This window comes from Pteronotus mesoamericanus, unplaced genomic scaffold (assembly GCF_021234165.1).
Source record: "Pteronotus mesoamericanus isolate MK-2021 breed Mesoamerican mustached bat unplaced genomic scaffold, CSHL_Meso_final scaffold_83, whole genome shotgun sequence".
Taxonomy (NCBI): Eukaryota; Metazoa; Chordata; class Mammalia; order Chiroptera; family Mormoopidae; genus Pteronotus; species Pteronotus mesoamericanus.
This window is the reverse complement of record NW_026555328.1, coordinates 147922-161493: the sequence shown is the minus strand read 5'-3', so window position 1 is coordinate 161493 and position 13572 is coordinate 147922.

The following is a 13572-nucleotide window of genomic DNA, read 5'->3' as shown; positions in this document are numbered from 1 at the left end:
TCCTTCCTTCCTTCCTTCCTTCCTTCCTTCCTTCCTTCCTTTCTCTTCCTTTCTTTTTCCCCTTCCTTCCTTCCTTCCTTCCTTCCTTCCTTCCATCCAACCACCTCTTCTGAGTACAAACTATGGAGCATGCAAGGACTGGGGACCCACAGGAAACTGCTGGACACAGTCTCCATCCTTCCGGACCCTAGTATAGTGGGGAGATGGGGGTACGGTGACATACTCTCAAGAACCTCCACTTCCAGGGCCACCACGTGCCCGGGACACACCTACCTTGCTCACTGAATGATATCTTTGCTCAAAATAGAAAAAAGTATCCCTTCTTTAGGTGGGCACAGCCCATGCCAAGGCTCAGGACTTGGTGGGTGGAGAGCAGGCTGGATGTCATGCCTTGCACGCATGTTCCCTTGGCCAGCACCTGTCTAGTGGACCACCTGGAGCATCCCTTCCAACTTTCCAGAATCATTCTGCCCAGGCCTCCCACGCCCTTCACTTTGGAGGGAAGTTCTTTCCACGACTGTGGTTTTCCAAGGACAGGGACCAGCTTCCTCCTGGCGCTGTGTTTCGCCAGCCAGCCCAGCCCAGCCCAGCCCAGCCCAGGATCTGGCAGAACGCAGATGTCATCGTGATCCTTGACTTGAACCCTTCACCAAATAAGTCTTGAGCATCTTCTGCCTTCCTGGCCCTTGCTTTGCTCACTGTTTAAGGGAAGGGGGAGAGATGACTCAAAAGGAGCTCAGGACAGGACCTTTACCCTCCATCGTCACAAGTCCAGGCAGGAGATAGGACCTGGTCCATGTCTGGCAGCCCAGACTGGTGGGAGACAAGGGGTGGAGGGCATGTCAGTGCAGGGCCACAGCTCCAGAGGAAGAACTCTCCGTATGGGAGGAGGGGTAGGCCGTGGGGGCCCTTGGGTGAGGCCTCCATGGACAATGTGGGGTCACTATTCTGGGAGCATTGACACCTCAAGTACTTGCCAAAAATATTCCATCATCTATGCAACCAGTTGCCTTGGACTCCCTGGTTTCACTAGCTTCTCCCACGCCCCCAAAGGCTCTTCTCCTCAGCTGAAAAGGATGAGCTCAGAGACGGTAAGAACCTGCCTGATGTCACACAGCCGGGGGTGGGGTGGGCTGAGGCCCCTTCTACCAGTTTTCTGGAAAGACAGCCCAGAAACCAGAGGACTCACTGGGAGCTGCAGCTGCATGCAGTAAAGCAACCACTAGGTACCTGGCCTGCAGGTGGAAAGGGAGAAATAGAAAGAGGTGTGTCCTCTGCCCACAAGCCACTGACCTCTCCCAACCCCTGTGCCCCAGCCATTTTCCTGGCCAACCCCATGCCCAGCTTTGGCCTCAGGCCCTTGGTGGAAGGGAGATGCGGAGCAGAACTGCCAGTCTGGATGACCCAGGCCCTGACTCTGTCCTCAGTTCACTGTGTAACCCAGGAGGAGCGTCTTCTCCTCTCTGAGCCCCAGTCTCTATGTCTGTATAACCACCAAGTGGGACAAGACAATCAGGGCCACCTCCCCGGTGCGGATCTTGTAGGAGGTCCATGAAATTCCTCATAGTCCCAGGCCGGTCCCCTGCCCGTAACTTGGCTTCTCAGCCCCTCCCCCAAGCCCCTTGTAGAGTGGCAAGATTCCCCCGTCCCTTTCGTGTCCCAGGTTGCCAGCTCACCTGTCTGTGTCCCAGGACTCCTCTCCCGGGTTCCCCTCAAGTGCAGGGCACAGACCCGATGGGGCATAGCGAACAGTCCCCGAGCTCATTGCCAGGTACACGGGGCACTTTCCTCGGGCCGGGCACCTGGTGCCTTCCTCAGGGGAGTTCATGCTTGCAGGGCCGGGCCAAGTGTCCCTCTGAAGACTGCCAGAAGGGCAGGTGGCAGAAGCCTTCTCCCCACCCCCAGGCCCACACTAACCTTTGCTATCTCTGAGAAGCAGCTGCCTGCGAGGGAGGAGCCTCCCAGACAGGGGACTATCTCCTTAAACCCGTAATTATTAACTCCCGTGGCTCAGCAGGCAGCAGCAAGTCCTGGGGCCCTCCTTCCTAGGCCTCGGAGGGAGGTGGGAGCTTCCTACACATGCCCAAGACCCCAGGCTTCAACAGGACCCACAAATGAGCCTGCCTGTTCCCTCCTTGCCCAGGTTAGCACGTTGGAAGGAGCCTGTCCAGCCCTGGCTCTAGCACTAGCTGGCTGTGTGGCCTTGGGGAGGGCCATCTGCCCTCCCTCACCCTAATCCCTGGCCTCGACATCCCCTTCAACCCTTTAACCACCAACAGGAAGGGACAACTCAGTAAAGTAGTTAAGAACACAGGCCCGGAGTCAGACAGGCTGGGTTCAACCCCTCTTCTAGACTGTCAACCTCTGGACCTGTTAGTGCCTCTGTGCCTGTGTCCCCAACTATAAAATGGAGTCTCTCCCTCTAAGGCTCACCAGGCCTGCTGCTGTGGCCCAGATATGCCCTACAACCGCACCTTCCTCACATTAATGCTTCTTTCTGCAGCTCCCGCCCCATCCAATCCTGCTGATAGATTTCTCTTTAGCGCATACCCCCTCCTCCAGGAAGCCTTCTTCTGTGAAGTGCTTTCTTCCTGTGCAGGCAGCAGGCTCTGGGCCTCAGACACATGATCCGCCTCGTGTCATGATGAATGCCCCATGGTACTGTGGGACAGCCCCTGCAAGCACTGAGCCGCCCCTGCCAGAGGCTGGCTCCCCACTCCTCACCAAACTGTGAGTGTCCCCTTGCCCGGCGCACGGCCAGCCTCAATCCGCCCAGGAGCGGTGGAATGTTTCACCCTGTCTCATTTGGCCTGAATTCTAATCCTAGTCCTGCCATTCTCTGGCTGTGTGACCTTGGGCAAGTCACTTAACCTCTCTGGGGCCCAGTTCCCTCCTCTATAAGAGGGGACCAATTCTCCCCTGCGACGCTGTGAACAGCGAAGAAGGCAACATGTGTGAAGAGTCTACCGCAGTGGAGGCTGGAACGAGCCTTTCCTGTCTGCTTCTCCCCTGCCTTCCCTCTTCTTTCCTGTCAGCCTCTGAGTCCCCGCTGGGGAGAAGCTGCCAGTTCCTGACTCGCAGTCACGCCCTGCCCGCCCACCGGCCTGTGGATAACAATATCTCCCACTCAGGCTTTGGGCTTCGGAGCTCTCTCTGCCTAATACAAACCAGATGCTGGCCTCCCTTTCCTGGCAATGAATTTTCCATGGCCTGCTCCCACCCCCTTCCTGTTTTTGCGCCTCACTGATCCCCCTGTTAAATTCTTCCGTGCCCCCACCTTCCTCTGCAGGGCAACCTCTGGGCCCACCTGGAAACAATTAATGGAAAACAGGATGTGTGAAAGGGGGTTCCGCTCATCACCCCGACATGGCAGGAGGGGAAGGGGCTCAGTCTAGCTGGTGATAAATTATATGACCTAGAGTCCTTCCCTGCTGAGCCCCAGCCATCTGGAGGGGAAACTGAGTCAGTGTTGCTTTGAGAACTGTACAGAAAACTGCTCCTTTCTGGACACTTAGGCACAGCTGGGGCTGAATGGGGAGCTGTGAGGGTCTTGTCCTTGGCTGTGACTTCTTAGAAAAATCAGAACCAGAAGAGGCCGGACCCCTTCCTGCTGCAGGCGAAGGAAAGGAGGCTCAGAGACTCGGCCCAGGTCGCGGGCGAGTTGGAGGTGCGCTGCAGCCAAGTCTGAGACTGGCTGCCAGTAAGAGTCACCTCGGGGGATGCTATCTCAGCATCGTTCCCTCCCTCCCTTCCCTGGCCTGGCCTGCAGCGCCAGCCAGTGAGCCCCGTCACGAGGGGAGGCTCACAAGGCAGTGCCTGCCCCGGGCTTCTCAGGCACTCCTGGCCGGCAGGCAGGAGTTTGTGCTGCACACCTGACCTGGCAAGCCCAGCACTCCCCCTCCAGGGCCTGAGGCAAGCCCACAAGTACCTCTGGACCCTGTGAAGCCCCTCTGGGCAGCCAGGGCTTGCCCTCTCAGCGAGGACTTCACCAAGCCAATAGTCCAAGGGCTCCCCAAAGCCTGGCTCTGGCCGCCCCTCCCTCCGCCAGCTGTGCAGAGTGTTTGGACAACTGGATGGAATGTTTTGCAAGGAGAGAGTCCCCCTTGGATGTCTGAGCTCAGATTTCAAGGGGGGGGGGTGGGCGGGAGAGGATGCTGGCTTCAGGGAATGGGGAAGAGGCTCAAGAAGTCACATGTGGGCCTGGACGATCTCCTCCCAGGACCAGCTAAGACACTGCCCACCCAGGCCCAGGGAGGTGGGCAGCTGGCGTGAGACCCAGACCCCTGGAAGAAGGACAGGATGGACTGAGGGTGGAGGCAGCCGAATGGTGTCAGAGAGTTGATAGGTCCAACCTGGGGAAGTCAGGCTCCAGGGGCAGTCTGGGGTCCAGGCAGGGCCTGGCCCGGGGCAGCATTTGAGAACGTTAAGCTCCATGACAAAGATGGTTGCCTCTACCACCACCCCCATCTCACAAAGCGGGCAGTCGGGGCCCAGAGGGGGCAGGCATTCTCCCCAGGTGGGTGTGCGGCTGGGCTGGAATCCAGGTTCCTGAGCGCCTCGCGGTCCAGGCTGTCCCCACTCTCGCTCCCAGTCCTGGACACATAGACGCCCAGGCAGGGAACGCCCATCATCCTTGCTCTTCCCCAATGACCACTCCTCAAGCGTGGGGCTCTGGGTTCACAAAGAGAGTATCCAGGCGCTGAGCTCCCCGTCAGCCTTGACCCCCTTGTGGACACCGGTGGAGGCCCAGAGAGCTGGATCCACGCGCCATCCCCTGCTCTGGGACCAGAGCTCCCCCAGATTCTCCACCGCAGCTGCCCAGGCCTCCAGAGCCCCTCACATAAGGCTGAGAAATTCAAATCCTAGATCCAACTGCATGGAAGATAGTTTGAGCTTCAGGGTACTCACCTTGAAACTGGGAAGGTGATCCCTGCTATGCTCGACTCATCATATCTGTGGATGCTGATGGTAAGAGACAGAGGCTGCCAATGGGTCCCTTTGGAGACTTAAACATTTCCCAGTGGCAAAACCATTAGAGCTCACAGGAAGAAAGGAGGGAAGAGGTTCCTTTGGGCCCAAATGGGTGTGGGAGTCCCACCAAGGTGCCTGAGGGCCTGGGCTGGATTCCTGGGGTGGAACCTGTTTGCTCACTCCCAGCTCCCAAGCGGCAAAGCACACCTCATGCAATTAGAGAACTGGCCAAACCTTCAGGGGCAGATATGACTGGAGGGGGAGGGTAAGACATGCCCTCCGCGGAGCTACTCCCCCGCCCTGGACACCTGGGGACTCCCTTCCAAAGGGCAGAATGTGGAGTGGGGCTGGGACCATGCCAGGATATTTACATTGGATGTCAGACCTTGTCCACCTTGCGTCCACCTGATGTGGTCCCCCATCACCTTGCGTTCTCGTGTGGAACATGAGGGAGCCGAAACTTGGAAAGCTTAAGTAATTTGGCAACAGTGAACACCTGATGGAATTAGGACTTCAATCCAGGCTTGTCTACTCCAAAACTCATGTTTTTATCCCTCCAACATTTACTTTCTTGGGAGGAAGGGTACGGTGAGGCTCTTTCGACAAAGGAGGGCTTGAAGAAACAGCACCATTTAAATATACAGAAATGGGGACAATAGAGATGGGAGGTGGGCACTCTCTGCAGAGGGACCATCAGGAGCAGAGGCCTGGTGGTGGGGCAGAGCCGGGCGCAGAGAGCGCCGAGCGTCTCTTCACTTGGTGGAGCTCAAGCTGATTTGGCGACAGTACAGAAGAGACCAGATGGGCAGGCTCAAGATGAATCGTGAAAAGCCTTGGAGGTCAAATTAAGGAGTTTGGACTTTATTCCAAAGACTTCAAGGAGGCTTGGAGCAGAAGAGTGATGCGGTCAGAGCCCTGCTTTTAGGAGATAAAATTGACGGCAGTGTGCATAGAAAATACAAGTGAACCCTTACTAATTTCCAGAGAGGGACAGACTTTCTAAACTTAGAAGCATTTGAAGAGTCCTCAAAAGAAAAATCAATAGACCTGTTTACATTGGAATTTAAAACTCCTCTATGTTCCTCCCTTCTCCAAAAATTAATGAAAATGAAAAGGCAAGTAGCCTGGGGAAGATATTCCCAGGAAATAGCAAGGTATTAAGATATTTCATATATAAAGAATTCACAAAAACCAAGAAGAAAAACACGGGGTGCTCAATAAACATGTCCACTCATTCAATTATTCCTTCATTCAACAAATATTTAATGAACACCTGTGCCAGGTGCTGAGGAGATAACGGTGGACAAGACAGTTTCTGTGCTCAGGAAGGGTACGGTCTGGGAGATGGGTAAGCAGGAGGCATTCAGACACCTAATTACAACACTTGCAACAGGTACAAGGAATGGGAAGTACCTCAAAGAACTCCAAGGAACTCGAAACCTAGGAAATGTTCCCAAGACAAGAGTGTGGGAGCAGGAAAGGGGGACTATTGATAGAGGCGAGCCTAGCAAGGGCATCAGGGGCTGGATCACACGCGGCCTTGGCTGCTAGGTCAGGAGTTCAGACTTCATACTGGAGGACAAAGAGGAGTCATGGAAGGGTTTAAGCAGGAGTCTAATATGATCATTCACACATCAAAAAATGACATACAAATGGCTCCTATGGATGTGTGTGGAAAGGAGTGAAGAATTTCTGCCTCCAGTGACGTGGTGGACTTAGAGCCGTGGGGAACTTTCCTAGTACAAACAAAGAATATCCTGGAAAGAAGGGTCGTGATTCTCTGAGGCTCTGCTGTCTACCAAGATCTCCAAAAACCACTTTCTAACCCACAAAGGAAAGTGAGATTGGAGCTGGGAGGTTGGCCAGAAGGAGGAGGGCAAGTTGAATCTTGGGCAACTACACCGAGCCAGGACCATCAAGGAGGGCTGACGTGTTCTGTGTTGGTGGCACCCCCTGGCTCTTGGCGGAAGTGGATCCAAATGCCCTTTGGAGGAAAGTATCCAACTCTAAGTACGAAGGGTTCCTATTGGTTAATACGCATCAATGGGCTCACAAAAGAATATCACTGGCTCAGGAGGAGGCTAGCCACTAGGAGTAAGAGTCAGTAGAAACAATACACAGCAGATTAACATGCTACAGGACTTCAGATATTCAGTTCCTTATATAATATAAAAAGGTTATGAATGTATTTAAGATAAATAAGCAAGAGGAGATTATCAAGGAGAACCAAGAAGATTTTTAAACAACCAAATGATTGATATAGATACACACACACACACACACACACACACAAATGGTTAAATAGACACAGCTAAAGAGAGAATTAGAGTCCTGGAAGATATGCCTAAGGAATTCATCAGAAAGCAAAGAGTTACACACAGAGATGCAAACTATGAAAAAGAAGTTTAAAAAGAGACATAGATCATAGACTTATAAGGGCTGTAAAATCCAAGGATAGAAAATAAAGCATGGGGGGGAGGCCATACTTGTCTAGTAGATACAGAGTTTCAGTTTGGGAAGATGAAAAAAGCTCTGGAGATGGATGATGATTATAGTGCAAAACAATGTAATGCACTTAATTCCACCAAGCTGTTCACTTAAAAATGGTTCAAGTGGCCCTGGATGGTGTGGTTCAGTGAGTTGAGTGCTGGCCTATGAACCGGAAGATCACTGGTTCGATTCCCAGTCAGGGCACGTGTCTGGGTTGTGGGCCAGGTCCCCAGTATGGGGCATGCGAGAGGCAACTACACATTGATGTTTTTCTCCCTCCCTGCCCCTCTCTCTAAAACTAAATAAATAAAATATGTTTCCAAAGTGGTTAAAACGGTTTTAAAAAACATTCACCTGACATACCTCAGCATAAGGATATGGAAAAGTTAAGATTGAAAAAGTTATACCAAAAAATACAGAACAGAAACCCTGGTTGGTGTGGCTCAGTGGACGGAGTAGACCTGCAAACCAAAAGGTCACCAGTTTGATTCCCAGTCAGGGTACACGCCTGAGTTATGGGCCAGGTCCTCAGGTGGAGTGTGCGAGAGGCAACCCATCAATGTATCTCTCACACGTGGATGTTTCTCTCCCTCTTTTTCTCCCCCCCACCTCCCCTCTAAAATAAATAAATAAAATCTTAAAAAGAATACAGAACAGAAGAAAGGTAGTATACTTACATTAATAACTGAACTTTGATACAAAAGTCATTATTAGGGGCAGAGGTGGTCACTCTGCAGTAATAATAAAATAATGACAACGGTTAGTAAAATAAAAGTTAAACTCACCAGAAAGATGCAACGATTTGAAATTAATATGTGCCTAATAAAACAGCCTAAAAACATTTCAAGCAAAAATCACTAGAGCTACAGAAGAAAACTAGAGAATGCTATAATTATGGTGTGAGGTAGCAACAAATCTCTCTCAGGTATGAATAGATCAAGGAAACAAAATATCAGGAACTGACTGCAACAGAGACCTCACACTATTGCATTGCATTAGCAGGAAAGGCTAAAATATTGGGTTCTAGATCAAAGTTGATTGAGAAGCAATTAGATGAGCATATTTCCTTCCCTCCTTCATGCCACTGAGCAGCTTCTTTCCAAGTCTAGTATAAGATTGGAAATTTATTCTCTGAAGATGGTAAAACAGAGAGGCTATGAGCCAGTATCTGACTGCAAGAACTAAGTGATTGCATGCAAGTTGAAAACGGAGACCCGCAACTCTCTTCCCTCACCTGGCAGCCAGTCAGTCCTTTACCCTTCAGGCAGCAGCTTGCAGAAGCCTTCCCCAGGGTCAATGGGCCCCCAAGAAGAGAGAGATAAAGACCTTAAGACTAAATTTGCCCAAGAAGTGCCCAGTAAGAGCACCATAGTGTGAAGCTCAAAGTCAACATGCTTAAAGTTTCCCATCAGTTTTAAGTTTCCATTCTTAGCAATGGGCAGACAACTAAGGAGAACGAACCTCTGACATGGCAGAAATCAAACCTAGTAAGCAGAAAAAGAGCAACTTGCAAGAAATAGAGGCTCAGGAAAAAAAACTGTATCATCAATATCCTCAGAGAGAGAATAGAAAGTATTACATTCGTGAAATAAGAACATGCTTTATAAACAAGTGAATATTCAAGGAACAAAAAGAACTCTTGGGGATTAATATCTTTTAGAAAACACGATGGCAGAAATACTGGGAAGAAGGGTTGGAAGACAAAATTGAGGGAATAGTCCTCAACATAAACAAAAATAAAGACATGAAAACTAAAGGATGAGAAAATTAGAGGACTAATTTAGGAGGTTTAATATCTGAAAAAACAAGGATTCCAGAAAGAGAGAACAGAAGAGAGTGGAGGGAATAAGGCATCAAATACATTACTGAGACCACTTCCTCAAACTGAAGGATACGGTTTGTCAAATTGAAAAGGCCCACTTGTGCCTGGCAGAGCCAATGAAAATGCTAAGGTACACCAGTGCACAACTTTAGGGAACTAGGGGCAAAGATCTTACAAGCTTTACAAGCTTAACGTCCTTAACGTTAAAAAGCTTAACATCAAAGGATCTGGAATCAAAATAGATATGGATGTCTCGGCAGGGACACCAGAAATGAGACCACAATGCCTTCAGAATCCTTAAGGAATATTATTTTTAGCCTGGAACTCTATGCCAGCCAAACTATCACTCAAGTATACATGCAGGTCTCAAAAAACGTAACCCGCGTCATACTCTTTCTCGGGAACTACTGAAGGATGCACTCCAACAAAATGAGGAGTCAACCAGAAGGAAAACCCACAGGTCAGGAGACAGGAAAGCCACCACAGAACAAAAAGAAAGGGAATCTTCAGGATGATCATGAAGGCAGATCTTGGGATCCTCTGTATGCAAAGATGAATTAGTCCCAACTGGAAGAGAGACGATCAAGAAAATGGTATGTTGAGAGTAGCCATGACCATACCTTCTGCCCCTGTACCATCACTTTGAACTCATGAAATACCAGAGGGTGTGTTCAACCAAAACAGAAGAGTAAGCCATAGGAAATAAAGACAGAGGATACAGGGAAACTAGGAACCCAATCCAGGACAATGAGAAAGATCGTCCCAAGGGCAAGAGCAAAATTCTTGGACAAAGATTGTGCAGCAGCAGCACAAAGAGCAACCAGCCCAGGTAGAGAAGAATGATGATAGTCATTAGAAATGATGTCAGCGTGGAAAGTCATTAGAACTGATTGATTAAAGGCATTGAAGATATTGAAAGGTATGGGAAGAATTAGCAATAGGTAGGAACAAAAAAAAGAAAAGACAATTAGAAATTTTAGAGAAAACCAAAAGTAGAAAATATAATCATGGTTTCTAAAGTACTCAGCAATGAATAACATTTGAGTAGACATAAACAATTTAAAGGTCAAATAGTTCCTTAGCCCTTTATTGCCTTAACCCACAATGGTATCAGATAACTAAACCCTCATCCACCAAATGAGAAGTCAATAGATTAAATGATTAGTAAAAAGTTGTCTGAGTCATCACGTTACTCAGAAGATAATGAGGATGCATAAATCCCAGAAGGCACAGCTAGAGAGGGGCTGGAGAGGAGGGAGCGGTGGAGCTGTAAATTGTTGTGTTTCATTATGAGCCTTTTTGTGACCATTGACTTTTAAAATTATATACATGTGTTACTACTTTGATGAAATTAAAATTAATTTAAAAAAAGAGAGAGCCCAACAAGGGTGTATGAGAATAAAAAAATATATAAGCCAATATCACTAATGCTAGGTGCCAAAATTCTAAATGCAATTATTGGCAAACTGAATTTAGCAGTGGGTATGTAAGAATAGGCATATAGGTCAATTAAACAGAATCGATAGTCCAGAAATAAGTGCACACATCTATTGTCAAGTGATTTTCAACAAGAGTGCTAATACCGTTCAATGAGGGACGAACAGTCTTTTCAACACATTGTGCTGGGACAACTGGGTATCTGCATACAAAATAATGATGTTAGGCCTTACCTCACAGCATATACAAAAATTAATTCAAAATAGGTCAGAGACCTCAATGTAAGAGATAAAGCCATAAAATTTTTAGAAGAAAACGAAAGGGCAGAGCCTCATGACCTTGGATTTGGAAATAGTTTCTTAGATATGACAACAACACAAGCAACAGAAGAAAAAAATCAATAAACTGGACTTTGTCAAGATGAAAAAAGTTTTGTGCATCAAATGGCATTCTTGGGAATATGAAAAGATGACTCATAGGAAGGAAGAAAATATTTGAGTCATATCACATAGCTTACAAGGGTCTAGGATCCAGGATATATAAAGAACTCTTACAATTCAACAATCAACCATCCAACTGCAAAGTGGGCAAAGGACCTGGATAGACTTTTCTTCAATGAAGATACACAAATGGCCAATAGACACATGAGAAGATATTTAATGTCATTTGTTATGAGGAAAATGCAAATCAAAGCCCCAGTGAGATCCCACCACATACTCACTAGGATGGCTGATATTTAAAATAAAAACAAGAAGATAACAAGTGCTTCTGAGGATGTGGGGAAGTTGAACCCTTATACAATGCTGGTGGGAGTTTAAAATGGTGGTACAGATGCTCTGCAAAACCGTTTGGTTGTCCTTCGAAAATTTAACCGTAGAATTACCATCCGACCCAGCAATTCCACTCCTGGATATGTTCCCCAAAGAACTGAGGACAGATGTTTAAACAAAACCTTTACATAAATGTGCAATAACAGCCTCCCAAATGGAAACACTTCCTACACCCCAGGTGTTTGCTCTGATGAGGAGGTGAGATCATTTCTAAACAGTGTGTTTAGTGCACTGCCTGGCACCCAGTAAAGGCTCAAGAGAGGGGAGAAACTGTTATTTCTTCTCTTCCCCCCCCCCCGCCCCCGCAAGGCCCAGCAGAGTGCTAAGCACAGCTGCATTTAGCATGTGGAACTAAAACCACAGGAACGTTCTGGGACAGTCAAGAGGCACCCTGCTCTGACTCAGTCAGCGACCTCCTTGCACCTCCCAGCTGCGATTCTAATTTTGGTGACTTGGGGCAAATCCACTTCTTTCTCTAAGCCTGGGTTTCTTTGTCTGCAAAATGAGCAGCTGGGTGAGAGGTCGTTCCTATTCTCTCATTGCAAGTCAACCATTAGCACCCCCATTCGACAGGTGAGGAAACCTGAGGCCACACTGACTTGTATCGAATGAGTGACAGCGGCCAGGTCTTCTCACACCCAGTGCGGTTCTCTAGGAGAAGGCTGAGCTGTGATGCTCTTCTTCCTCACTTGCCCACTGGCCACAGCAGGCAGGGTGGATGAGGGTAGGGGACGGGATCTGTGCCTCACCTGGCCGGCCCCAGTGGAGCAGAGTCCATGGGGACAGGGCAGCTTGGGGATCAGCATTCTCCCCGGGTTGTGGTTAATCCTCTTGCCTCGTGTCTCTGGTAGGTCTGGCTCTGGCCTAGTCCATGCTATTCCATTGTCATTGGTAGGACTGGGCTTGGTGAAGCTGGACCCAGCCGTGTCCCAGCCCCTCGCTGCCTCTTCTGTTCCCCGTGTCTTTCGGCAGGAGTCCAAGCTTATGTGTTCATCTCTGTGAATGTTGAGTCTACCTAGCCCTTCAGGGGTGAGGGCTGCCTGGACAGAGGGCAGAGCTGCCGCCTGTCTTGCTTCCAAGCTGTAGGCTGGCAGCGTCCTTTCCCTCCGCTGTCCAGCGGTGCCAAGTCTCCCCTTTTCTTTCTTGTCCTGTTTGTCTTGTGTTTGCCCCGAGAGAAGGGGTCTGGGCTGGCAGGTGCCCTAGGCAGAGCCTGAAGGCAGCATCCACTGCCCCCAACCAAGCTGGGTCCCCTTCCTCCTGCCCAGCTGAGGCAGGCCCTGGAAGGGCACAGTGACAGACCCTCTGTGATGATCCTGTTGCCATGGTGATCCTAGATGAGAAGGCCATAGCATTGTGCCTGTGGAACTTCCACCTGTTTGCCCGGCTCTGCTCTCCCTGCCCCGGACACGGCTCTCTGCTGGGGGACTCAAGAGCTCGGGCTGTGCTGCAAAGTCCTCTTCCATGTCTCATCTATCCCTTGAACCTCCCTTCAACCCCAACAGAACCACTACCAGGCAAGCTCCACCCCTCAGAAACTGACCTCCACTGGTGGGTAATGGAAAGGGCACAGGACTCAAAACAGAAGACCAATATTCCAGTCGCACCCTGGCCCTTTACAGCTGTGTGGCCTAGGACAAGGCAGGCCTTGCGTTTCAGCATCCTTCCCCATAAAATGTGGATAATAATGCCCTAGTGAACCGTTCCTCAGTAATTCCTCTGTGGCTTTTCATGGTCTATTCCCTAGATATGTAATGCCCTTCCATCCTCCTCAGCTTAGACAAACTCCTATTCATGCTTCAAGACCCAGTTCAAATGCTCCCCTTTTTGTAAAAGTTTCTCTGACCTCAGTGCACTTGGCACAGATATTCGGCCTTGATGTTCTGTGTTAGTTATTTGTTGCCCTGGTTTTTATTTGACTATGAATTCTTTAAAAATTTATTTTTCAGTTATAGTTGCATCCAATATATTAGTTTCAGGTGTACAACATAGTGATTAGACATTCCTATAACTAACAAAGTGATC